Genomic DNA, 12845 nt, shown 5'->3' with positions numbered 1-12845 from the left:
TCTTCTTTAATAGAGGCTTAAGTTTGTTTTCCCAGCAATTAATTTACTTGTGGATCAACTTGTGTTTACAGTAACCTTTACTCTAAAGTTAGATTAACTTTTCTCCTTAGATGTGGCCTTTCTGGGGTCACATCTGACTGCCTGGAGTGTTTAGTGAGATCTTTCCATCTGGCTGGTCAGAACCTTAATGTTTCCCAGTCCTGTGTGAGCCTCAGTCGTTGTTTGGTTCACAGCACCTCAGTGGTTGTTCTTTCTCTGGTAGTTGTTCTTGCCCCACAGAAACACAGCTTAATATTCAGCCAAAGCCTTATGGGAACCCCTAAGCAGATGTCTAGATTTTTTTCTCTGCAGAGTTCTCTCCTCTCCAGTGCCTTGCCCCACAAATTCAGACCGCCCCTATAGACCCAAACTCTGATCTCTATCTTCTCTGTTCAGCAAGAGGGCTGTTCTCAGTTTGAGTGGTTATCACAGTGGGTAAAGGACCTCCAGGCAGAAATCTAGGGCAATGGAGGGGTTCATCTCATCTGTTTCTTTTGTCTTAAGGATCACTACCTGTCTAGAGTCTGAAAAACAATTATTTCATATCTTTTTTTTGCCAGTTTAAGAATTGTTTATAATGGGGGACTAGTCTGGTATCACAATGGCTAGAAATGAAAGTTGCCTCCTTGGGTGCTTTTGAGGCATGTAAAATTTATTTGCCCCAAAACTAAATGACACCAGAGTGCTATATATTTTTATATTTTCACTGGGGACAAAATATGATGGTATTTAATGCTCAAAGAAACTCAAAAGATATAAATAATTGGATATATATACCTGGTGTAACTTGTTCAGTCATACAGTCTCAAGATTAAATAAGATAATGACCAATAGTACAGGCCTAGTGACTAGAACCTAAGTAGGTTTCTTTTTCTCTTTTCTAGGGGAGATGCTTGAGGCCAAGTTCTATTTTAAATTCATTTAGCGAACTAGTTATTTAAAGGATTCCTGTGGCGAATCTTTTTCCAAAGCAAAGGATCCTTCTGTGAAATACATAAACTCCTCTTAATCTTTTTGTAAATATAGATTTTTATATATTTAGTTGGCTTAAATGTGTTCTGTGAGGAGGAATTTGTTTGCTAAGGTTAAGTGTGGGTGTGGATGTGGATGTGTTTTGGGAAATGCGTAAGGAAGAAGGAGCTTGGTTGTGCCATGTCATAAACTCTTTGGGTCTGGGTGGAAGCCATGAGGTTTTAGAACTGTATTTTGAATGAGATGATAAGACAGCAACAAATACAGGATGGGAAATTCCTAGATACGTAAAAGAGGCTGTTGGTATACCAGTTTCTGCTGTTACCTACTGCACCCTGGGTTTTCCAGAATACTTTCAAAGAAACTGGGAAGAAGTTTGCCAGGTCATGTCTCTTCCATGGCAATTCACTCAATCATTTATTTATTTATTCATGCAACTATTACTTCTTGAGCTCTCGCTGTGTGTCAGGTACTATTATAGGTGATGGGGACATATTAGTGAATGGTAGACCTGCTTTCAGAGAACTTAAATTCTAGCAGGGAGGAGGCTATCAAATAAACAATGATATGCAGAAAAATAGAGCAGAGTAAAAGTATTAGGGCTGGTAAGAAATGCCTTTTTGATATCGAGAGGGGGCACCCAAATAGAGCAGGCTTGAGCAGAGAATAAAAGAAAGTAGAGGGAGAGGGAGCCTACTAACTATCTATGAGGAAACAAGGAAAGCAAAGGCCTGAGGTGAGAACAACATCATTGGGATGTTGAAGACTGGCCAGGAAGCCAATGGCTACAGCGAAATAAAGAAAGGGTAAGATATAAGGATAAGAGAGGCAGGTAAGAGATGAAGATAGAGGTTGAGAGTACAGATCAGGCAGCCTTGTAGACCATAGGCGAGGACTTTGGATTTTATTCTGAATGAGATTGGAAACCATTGGAAAGTGTTGAACTGCAGATGTAAACTGAAGGATATAATCTTACATTTTAGAAGGGACACTCTGGCTTTATAGAGTGTCCCTTCTAAAGGTGAGAAGACCATTGAAGTTGCTCTTGCAATAGTACTGATGAGAGCTGATGGTGATTTAAGCTGGGATGGTAACAGCGAAGTTGGTAGGAAACGGTCAGATTTTGCATTCATTTCAAAGGAAAATCTGACAATATATGCTAATGGATTGGATGTGGAATATGAGAGAAAATGAAAAGTCAAGGATGACACCAGGTTTCTGGCCCGAACGATTGGAAGAATGGCAGTGCCGTTTCTTGGCAGAAATGGAAACTGTGATGGTAGGAATGGGGGTGCTGAGATTTGGCAGGGAAAATCAATAATTCTATTTCAAGCCATCAAGTTCATTTCTAGATATCCAAGTGGAAATGCTGAGAAGGCCAATGACTATCCAGGGCTGGAGTTCCTGGCAGCAGTCTGAGCTAGAGTGCAAATTCAGAATCATTAGCATTAAGGTGGTATTTAAGCCATAGAATGAGATGAGACACCCTACTGAGTTATTCCAGCATTTAGGGTCAGAATGAGGAATATGCAGCGAAGTACACTGAGACAGAGCAGTTTCTGCAGAGAGACTTACACTCGTGTTACTGACTGTCTCTGATCCCCAGACTCTTCCTCTGTAAAGCAGAGGTAATAATTTTCAGCTCAAGGTTGCTATGATGGTTAAATGAGATAAAGGGCTGGCCTGGCAGTGTGTGCAGCCCTCTGAGGGAGAGGAGAAAGGACTTTTTTCTTTTCCCAGTGGCTTCTCCCCTGTGTTTTCTGCACTGAACACCATGGAACTACATAGAGTCATTCTTTGAGCTGCTCTGAGATGGTGAGGATTAGGCTACGGCCCTGAGACCCTATTGTTTTGCCAGCTCCTGGGGACACCCCAAGCCTGATTTCACAAGGCCTACAGCTGGTCTGTCCTGAAGGTGGGCGAAGCTAGTATCTGTGTGAGATGGCTGAAGAAGTGTGAAGTAGGGTGGCAATAGATTAAGGAGGACTGCTAGGGTGAATGTAGAGGGTGCCGATTGTGCCTTAGGACCCAGGTGCCCACCCATCAGCCACTGGGAGTGTTGATAACCATGCTTGCAGCTGAATTTATTTCAGGGAATTTCCCTTAGAGAAGAGTCACCTGCCCAAGGCCATGTCCCCCTTCCTAGGAGAAGCCTATGTTCAATGATTGGATGATGAGGAGGTATAAAGTTCCGGGCCCCTGGCCTCAAGACAGAACAACTCTGAAGGCCATCTTGGTGCCATGGCTCCCTATAAGGGCAGATGAAATGTTTGTTGCAACTGTGTGTTGGTTCATCATGTCCTTCTGCTCAATCCTGCCTCCTTCACTCCTTGAGAGCACTCTTAAATAAGCCTCCTGCACGCAAAGCTCAGAGTCTTACAATCTGTTTTCAGTGTGCCTGAGCTATGACAGCTGCTTCAAAAAGCAGTCTTAGGAAGCAGGCTCTGAATGGGATTTTGAACTGAACCACTCACTGGCAGGCTGGCTACAAAGACGCCATTACTGACAGCAGGAGAAGTACTCATAGTCTCTGGCAAAATGTAGCAGAAAAAACGTTGCAGGATCTGGCCAATATGTACTGATAGAAGCTGGGAGAGTTTGGATGAGACTGGATCCTGAGAGTGCTAGATCAAAGGGGGGTGGTGGGCAGAACATAAGTTTAGGTAAGAGAAAGTGTATTAGTTATCTATTGCTGTATAACGACACAACCACAAACCTAAGTGTTTTAAGTGGCTTAAAACAATACACATTTACTTTTCTCACACTTTCTATAGGTTAAGAGTTCCAAGTGCAGCTTAACTGAGTCCTCTGCAAGGCTGCAGTCAAGATGACAGACAGGTCTGGGATCTTCTCTGAAAGCTCAACTGGGGAAGAATCTACTCCCAAGCTCACACAGATGTTGGCAGGATTCAGGTCCTTGCAGGCTGTTGAACTGAGGGCGTTCTTTTCTTGCAGGCTGTCTGCCTCAGTTTTTGCCATGTAGCCCTCCCCTTAGGACAGCTGATAACGAAGCAACTTGCGTCTTCAAAGCCAACAAGGGAGAGTCTTCTAGCAAGACAGATGTTATAATCTTGTGTAACGTAATCGCATACAGCAGGTCCTTGAATAATGTCATTTCATTCAATGTTGTTTTGTCATAACATTGATGAGATGCCATAGGAACTGAACTCTTGTTTATAGCAATTAGCCTATGGTAAAATTGGTTTCATTATATATCGTTTAACTTAAAGTCACAGTACCTGTCAACAACACTGAGGACTTATTGTATATCCCGGCACATGTCTGGATTACACTCAAGGAGAGGGATTACATAAGTGTGTGAATACCAAGAGGTAGGATCATGGGAGCCACCTTGAGTCTCTTGCCGCATAAAGTTATTGATGTGGGAGAATTCTCCTATGATGTAGGATTTAACACCCTGGCAAGGACTCTGGGAAAGAGTGCCAACATGCTGCTCAGAGAAAGCAATGTCCCAAATTAAGTGAAGTAGAAATGTCAAACTGCTGTGGCAGATGGTTGGAGAAGGGACCAAAAGGCTCAGAGCAGGGGGCGTGCAGGGTTGGCTATACTACGCAAGGCTGAAAAACCAACAGCTCTGTTCTTCAGGAGGGCCAGAAGACACTGTGTTTACCAACGTGGTAATTAATGCACTGGGAGAGGAATGCTAAATTTCTGCTACAGAGGCTACGGTCTGGACAAGGGAGAAAGTGGAGGAGGTGGTGAGAAGCAGATAGATTCTGGAATTACGAGATTTGCAGACAAGTTGAATGTGGGATGTGAGGGAAAGAGAGGAGTAAGGGATGACTGAGGTTTGGGGGCCAAGCGACAACAACAGCAACAATGAAGTTACATTTACTGAGATGGAGAAAACTGTAAGGAAAGCAGTTCTGTGTGTTTTAAAAAAAATTCAGCTGAGTAAAATTTTAAAATCTCACTTTTATTCGGTGATTTATAAATCATACAGCATCCAATCTAGCAGATAGAAAGGAGCTCTGTGTACAAAATAGAAGACTTTATAGGCAAAAGAGAGCAGGTAGGCAAAAAGGCAGTTTGGTTATTACAAGGTTACTTTCCTTTAGGGGATGGCAGGGGTCTATCAGGCCGATTACCTAACTCGTGCTGATCAGAGGATTCCTGATTGACTAGTTTAAAATTCCATTCCTGGAAGAACAAAGCTATAATTAAGTCTGGTTTGGTGAAGTAGGTTTTAGCATAAGTGACTCCATTTGGGGCCTGTTGTCTTTTTAACACGGAAGAAATTAGAAGTTCTGTCAAGAGTAAGATGTTTGTTAGACATTCAAATTGAGATGTGCATAGGCAGTTGTACATATGAGTCTGAAGTTCAGGAGAAGTCCAAGCAAGAGATATAAACGTGGGAGTTATTAGCTTATGGAAGTATAGACCATTGATAGGATTGGATGACATCACCTAGAAAGTAAGTGTAGATGAATAAGGGGTGAGAGAAACTGAGTCCCAGGGAATTTCAAAATTAGAGACTGAGGAGATGGGAAAGCCTGGGTGCATCATAGAAATATGAGAGAGAGAAAGGGAGAGAGAAGGAGAGGGGGAAAAGAGAAGGGACGAGGCTGTAACAAGGAGAGCTAGTTGTTGATAATATCTGATGTTATGAACTTCAGAGCTGGAGGAGTGAGAAGAGTGAGAAATGATGCTCTGTGGAACAGGCTTAAAGAAGAGTGAGAAATGATGCTCTGTGGAACAGGCTGTGGCAGGACTAACCAACTCAGAAGCAGCTGAGTGCTCAGAGTTCAGGTATAACAAGCTATAAAGAGAGAGATGAGAAAAGAGGTTAGGGATGTAAGGATTTTACTGATGATGGATAGTGAGCTTCCTCTTCTCTTCTCTGGCCCCTTTCCCAGGCCACCAGAGAGACCCTAGTAATTTCCTGATCAATCTACTGGAATCCAATTTCCAGTAGATTCCAGATCATCTCCTAAGCCTACTCCCACCTTCGCAAGAGAATGCCCCAGTCACACTTATTCCTGAACTTTGGTAGACGGTTGTGTTCAGAAGTTCTGAAGACATGAGATCCAGAAAAGAGGGCAGAAGGAAGGAAAGGATTTTAAAGGGCATTATGTCCTAATAAATAGGACATGAGAATGTGTTAGAGGTGGAGTTGGAAAAGAAGGGGAATGGGAGAATTGGTCAAGAAAAGTTTTAGATTATTCTAGATTCTCATGGGGCTGGAGGGAATTAGGATAGAAAAAAAGAGTATGGGAAGTTTTGCAGGGGATATGAATTGGACTCCCTTGAATGTCAAGGCATGAGGAAAACACGAAAGTCCTTCTTAATAATTTCTTTGTTGAACTGCACTTCCTTGAATGCAGCAGTGCTTTGAGGGTGGGCTTCTGGGGATTGAGTAAGGTAATTTCAAGCAGACAGAGATAGTTGGAGCCTACCTCATAATTCAAGTCAAGGTTCTGGTCTCTGGAAGAGGTAAAAACCAGGTAGGCAATCCTTACAGAATACTATTATGAAAGGCTTATCCAAACCTATTCAATCATTCATTCATTCATTCATTCATTCATTCATCTATTCATACATTCAATCAATCCCTAGAATGTCAGCTCCAGGAGGCAGGAACCCAGTCTCATTTTCTCTTCTATTTCCAACACCTAGATGAGTACTTATCCATTCATCCTGCAAACAGGTGTTGGCTTGTTGTGCCAACCTCCGTGCCAAGTGCTGCTTAATACCAGTATACAAGGTAGGCATCTTCTGGTGCTGCCCTTGTGATCCTACTCTTTGTTGGAGTCACAAATGAACAAATGCATTTATAATTACAGGGAGTGGTTTTGATAAATGCTATATAGGAAATGCACATGTGGGTGGGTTAATGAGTAAGGAGTATCTGGCATTAGACTAAAGTAGGCCTCACAGACATCATTTATGCTTAAGCTTGAAGAATGAGACATTGTCGCTTATGGTGGTGAGATAAATATTTATTTTGTAAGCAAAGACAACAAATGTGAAAGACTTAAGGACTGAAAGATCTTGACAGTTTTCAAATGGAAAGAAAGCCCATAGAGTTAGTTACTGCTACTGAGAATAAGAACTTAACCAGGTCTTAGTGACACATTTCCCCAAAAGGTCCCTTTAGAATAGACATTAATGAATATTCCATAACAAAAAGTAATGCCAGCAATAACTTTTTTAACATTGAGAAAAATTGTTGATATTTATAGTTGTTAGTTTATTTGCCTTTTAGTTTGGCTTATGGTATTTATCAACATACTGAAAAAAAATCTTTTTTTTTTTTTGGTATGTAGTCATGTTTACCCAACTTTTCACTAATGGTTTCTGTTTTGGGGGTCATCCATAGAAAGTCTTCTCTATTTCAGAATCACACAATTACTAATATATTTTTCCAGGACTTTGATGATGTTATATTTTACATTTAAATCTTTAATTTATCTAGATATTTTCAGACGTGTGGTTCTTTTGTTTAGTTTTCATTGTCTTTCTATAAAGCAGAATGCTTTTCTTTATATAGGTCCCTCATTTCTTGTTACGATAATTCCCAGGCATTTAAAATTTTGTTGTCGTGGTTGCTACCATGAATGGAATCTTTTTTCCATATTTTATAACTGGTTATTGTAGGTGTTTGGGAAGAGATATATATTTATATGTGCTTTTAATAAGAATATTGTGACCAGTCACTTGACCAAGATCTCAGTTCCGCAGTCTTCCAGTTGATTCTGGTTTTCCAATACTTAAAATTTGTGAATAACAGTATTTTTTTCAATTCTTTCCAATCTGAAAGATAAAACGAGATATTTCTCTTTTTAATTGCATTTCGGGGAAACTATTGTGGGTGAACATCTTTTCAGGTGTTTATTGGGCATTTGTGTGCCTTCGGTGAACTGCCTTGCCAATTTTCTACTTGGGATTTGTTGTGTTTTTATCGCTCTGATAAAATTATTTTAAATTCATTTCCATTTTTAAAATAAATATTTATACATTATTTCTGCCAAGGGAGGTAGAGTTATCAAGAGTCAAATGTAAACGTTAGGATGTGAGCAGTCTAGAAAGGTGGGAGAAATCACTGCTAGACTGGAGGCTACCTGTGTACAAAATGACTTTTTGTCCCTTGATTCTTAAAATCCAATGGGAAGGAGAGAGGTGACCAATAAAACATGCACCCGGAATGGGGAATGTTTTGTTCCAATTCAGCAGCTGCAGAGCCATGGTTGGCCCTGGCCTCTCCTCCAGTTCCCACCCGCTGGGCCGTCTCCCCTGCCTTCACACCCGGTGGTCTCCCTGCCAGGTTTGAAGGGATTATCCAGGATCAATATTTGAAATAGTTGTATTTTTTTTCTAACTGGAGTTAAGTTTATAAGCTTTTTTTATTTAACCACCAAACACCAGAAATAAAAATCTGGAAGAGAGCCAGTTTGACTCACAGCCAGTATACTTCCTCATAGTCAAGGAGCTCGCCCTTCGTTTTTCCCTGAGTTACTGACATTTCCTTTCAAAAGTGGATTCTCCAACTTCTCAAATTTTTCATCTGAGTCATTCATCCCCCAAATGCTTTTCAGAGATCCTGCTCTCCCAGTACAGCCCCTGACACCTGAGCTGTAACTGGGGCCCGAGCCACGTGACCTAGGGCTCTGGCTCCAGGAGTCATTTCCCACAGGGAGCTTTAATTACCAGCTCTGCAAAGGCAAAAAAAAAAAAAAAAAAAATACCGAGGCCCTGGTCAGTGGAGGAGGGGGCAACCAGAGCATCTGAAACATCTGAAAAATGGTCCCTGCAGAAAGGTGTGGGGCCAGTTTTGTTCATACTAATCCTATGGGTTGGAATAAGTCCATGGATGCACAGTTTATCATTTATCAGATATACAGTGGGCACAAACTGTGTACCAGGCACTCTCCTAGGCACTGGTGAACAAGACTAAACTGACTCTGGTGAAATTTACTGCCCAGTGAGAAAGAAACACAAGGAATAAGTAATTTCACATCACAAATTCAGTAATTACAAGTGTGAAAATCCAGCTTAGACAAGTGGGAACAATTTCATAGCCCAGTTTACAAGCTCCTCTCTGAACCTTTTGAAAGGATTCAGAGGAACAGCCATGAGACTGCCCCAGGGATTTGTGATGGCAGTCCCTTTCTTCTGTCTCCCACATTTAGGGAAAGACTGTCTTGAGAAAACAGACATTCCTGATATGAGTAAGGAGATCTAATCAAGAGGCAATGGGGAGGAGATGGGCTACGCTGGAGTTGCTTTCCCTCCCTACTTGGGAAACTAGTCTCGAGGTTCAGCCTTGCAACTCTCATGACCTCTCATAACACGGCGGGATCATTCCGAGTTGGCCTTGGAAGCCGTCTCTGAGTCAGCTCTCACTGACCCGCACATTTAGGGCTCCTCCCCTCGTCTCTCCACTCTTTCATGCTCAGAAGTCATGTTCCAGATGGGCTCAGCTGGCAAGTGTTTGAGACGTGTCTCAGCATCTTGTGATGCGTTCCCGAACCTCTGGGCCCTGTGTGGGGTGAGTCACTGGCTCTGACTTGATCCCAGTTGCATATTGTCCCTGTCTTCTTGGATCCATAAACCAAAGCTCATCTTCAGAGAGCAGATCACCAAGTCCCTGTGACAAAGCTCTATAATGAGGCATAGCTAGTTGGTCCTCTCCTCCAAAGATTCTTTTTTCCCCTCCTTTTCCTCTACACAGATTCTTAGAATTCATTTGTCAAGGGGTAGGGAAAAAAAACATCATCCCAGTGGGTATTTCTCCCTCCCAACTCCCTTCTTCACCTAACTTTTGTTATGCCTGGGCTATGGGACTGAACACAGTTGGGGGTACTGCCAAGGCAGGAGTATTGCTATTCCATCCAAAAGGGCAAATTTCCTTTCTAGCAACTTAGGATAGAGGGCGAGTTGGTGACATCAGGAAATGGGAGGAGAGAGAGCTTTGGTCTTGTGGTTAAGAGACTACCTGGATTCAAATCCTGGCGCTGTGACTTCCTAGCTGAGTGGCCTCGGGCAAGTTTTCTGTGCCTCAGTTTCCTCATCTATACAATATAAATAAGCACCAAACTCATAAGACTACTATGAAAACAAAATGAGTTAAAACACAGGTTTTTTTAAATCCTTAAAATAATAGTTTTGGTAATAGTGTTCTTGTTGATATTATAGGCTCTTAGGGAGGTTCATGTATTTTTGTAACTTCGGCTGATAATAATGAATTTTACATATGACCTTCCCTTTTCTGCCTTTTCTTGATCAGTATTCCAAAGTAGCTAACCTAATATCTTTTCTTCCATTTCTGTCAACCCGGATTAATAGTACTTTCCTGGACTGATTCCTTTGCTCTGGTATCTTTGGGCTTTTATTTACTGAGGTGAATCTTGGTGAGGGCTGGACAGGAGGAATTCATTCATGACTTGGATTTTTCTTTTCTCCCCAACCCTGTAGCTTCATCATCTATGGCTGTCTCCAGGGAGAGCCCATTTGAACCATCCATCCATTGATCCATTTATTTATTCATTTAGTGCACGCACACTATTGAGCATCTACTATCTATCAGGTACTGTGAGAAATACTAGGTCTCAAAAATATGAAAAATATTTAGTTTCTGTGCTCAAGGAGCTCAAAGTCACAGGCTATTAAAATCCTGGTCTATTAAGTGCTATTGTGAAGGTAGGTGTGGGGTGCTTTGGATACACAAAGTTGGTACCTGACCTGATGCTGGGTATGGGGGTTGATGGTGTTCTAGACTGGACTGTGGAAAGAGTAGGAGAATTTATCCAAGTGAAGTGAGGGAAGGACATTTCTGGCCAAGATAGCAGCACGTGCAAAGGCCTGGAGAGGAAAGAGAGCAGCTCAGAGCTTGGCACAGACTCACCGGGTAGGAGTGTGCCAAGAAAGCCCGGGAGTTATTCTCTAGCATTTCACCAATGATCTGGATTCATCATATTTACTCTTTCCTTTCTCATTTCTTTATATTTCATGTCAAATGGTGCTGAAAAAAATGGAGTTAATTTTAATAAATTTCACTTGACCTACATGAAGCTGGGGGACTCAGATGTTCCATGATGTTATGAATATTTTTTCACACTCTGGTTAAACACAACAGATTGAACACATGTGTTTATACCAGATGCCTTGTAAGAATATCACCGAAATGAGAGGAGAGAAGAAAAAAATTGGTATAAACTCACAAAGCCAAAGAGAGGAGACAATAACAGATGAGAAATGTCAGGAAATTTTTAGAATATGAAAATCAGATAAAAGAGTTAGGGAGTTGAGAGGTGTTTTGGATGGAGTTTCCTGTGAAACAGATCCTGAGAGGGAGATCTAATGCAGGAAGTTTATTGGGGAGAGCCGTTGGGAACCACACCTGCGGATGAATAAGAGAAGCAGGACTGGGCAGAGAAAGAACTGGAACTGTGAAGCTGTCACAGCAGTCTCAACTGACCTCATATGAAGCTCTATAGGGTGGTCCCAAAGAGAGGCAAGGGGCTTAGGCCTTTGTATCCCTCCACCAACCAATTATTGGATGTGGCTGCTCTTGAAAGGGAGATAATCTTGGTTGAGGCAGGTCCCTTCATCCAGGGCCAATTTCTGGGAAGGAACTCAGCTGTAAGCCTTCAACAGCCAGCACTTCCAGCATCTGGGAAATGAGAGCCTCAATAAAATAAGGAAGCATATGGGTGGTGTACCCCAATACTCATTAAGAAGAGATTCAAAGGAGAAGCAAGCCCAGTCATACCACAGAACCCTGGAAAGGCTCAGGAACTCATGATGCAGGAGCCTCTGAGAGCAAGGGGGAGGCATGGGGCTGAAAACAGAGACATTGTCTGAAAGTGTATATGAGGAGGTCCCCACCTCCCCAAACTCTGGCAGAGGACTGAAGTTTAACTCTGTGGGGAACTTTAACCAGAGAGGTTCCAGAGCCAGAGATACTAAATATGGCAGGGGTCTCCTGGGGAGGCATCTGATAATGAAAGAGGCAGAGACCGTTTTCTGAAAACAGGAGCAACTCCACATTCTGTGTGGTGAGACCTCCAGTCCTTTTCCCAATTCGGCTCACAGAACCCCAGTGGTCAGGCTTATAGAGACTAAGCAGGAGTCTAGACAGGGAATTGATCTCTAGTGATTGGCCAGCCCAAGAGCAAAGACCTACCATAGTGAGATTTAGGGGTTCTCAAATAAAAAAGCCAGCCGGTCACCTTATCACTCTACCGAAGATCACCAAAAATAAACCTCACCCATAATCACACAGTTTTTAATAAGTCCTTTAGTGCCTCACTCTTAAATATGGTCAGAGACTCCATGATGATACTTAAATACTTGGGGAAAAACTCAACATGAAAGACAACTGCAGAAGCAGACTGGTGGCAAAGAGAACTCAGAAGAAACAGAGGCAGTAAAAGAAGCAAAAAAGAAAACTAAAAAGAAAACAACAATAATCCTTTGGTGTCCTCAAAGAGTTAATAGATGATGTTGCATAATAAAATAAGAATTAGATGCTATAAAAAGGAACAATTACAAAATAAGAAAAACTGTTTCTCGTTCATATAAGTCCAATCAGTGGTAAAGATGGCAGAGTGAAGTGACTTTACTCCACAGAGTTATTCAGGGCTCATTCAGCTGGCATAGACTGCATTCTTTAACACATAGATTCCAATGTCACCCCAGGGAAGAGAAAGACGACCTCTCTAGAGGGTTTTATGGATCAGGTCTGTAAACGGTGAGCATCATTTCTGCTCATATTCCATCAGCTGAAACTGAGACAGTCTAGCTTTGTGTTCAAGAAGAAGAAGAAGGATCTGTTTTGGTGAACCCATTGTAGTGTCTACCACAAGGAGTGT

Source organism: Pteropus vampyrus, unplaced genomic scaffold, assembly GCF_000151845.1.
Source record: "Pteropus vampyrus isolate Shadow unplaced genomic scaffold, Pvam_2.0 Scaffold22, whole genome shotgun sequence".
NCBI classification, from domain to species: Eukaryota; Metazoa; Chordata; class Mammalia; order Chiroptera; family Pteropodidae; genus Pteropus; species Pteropus vampyrus.
Note: the sequence above shows the minus strand (reverse complement) of the source record.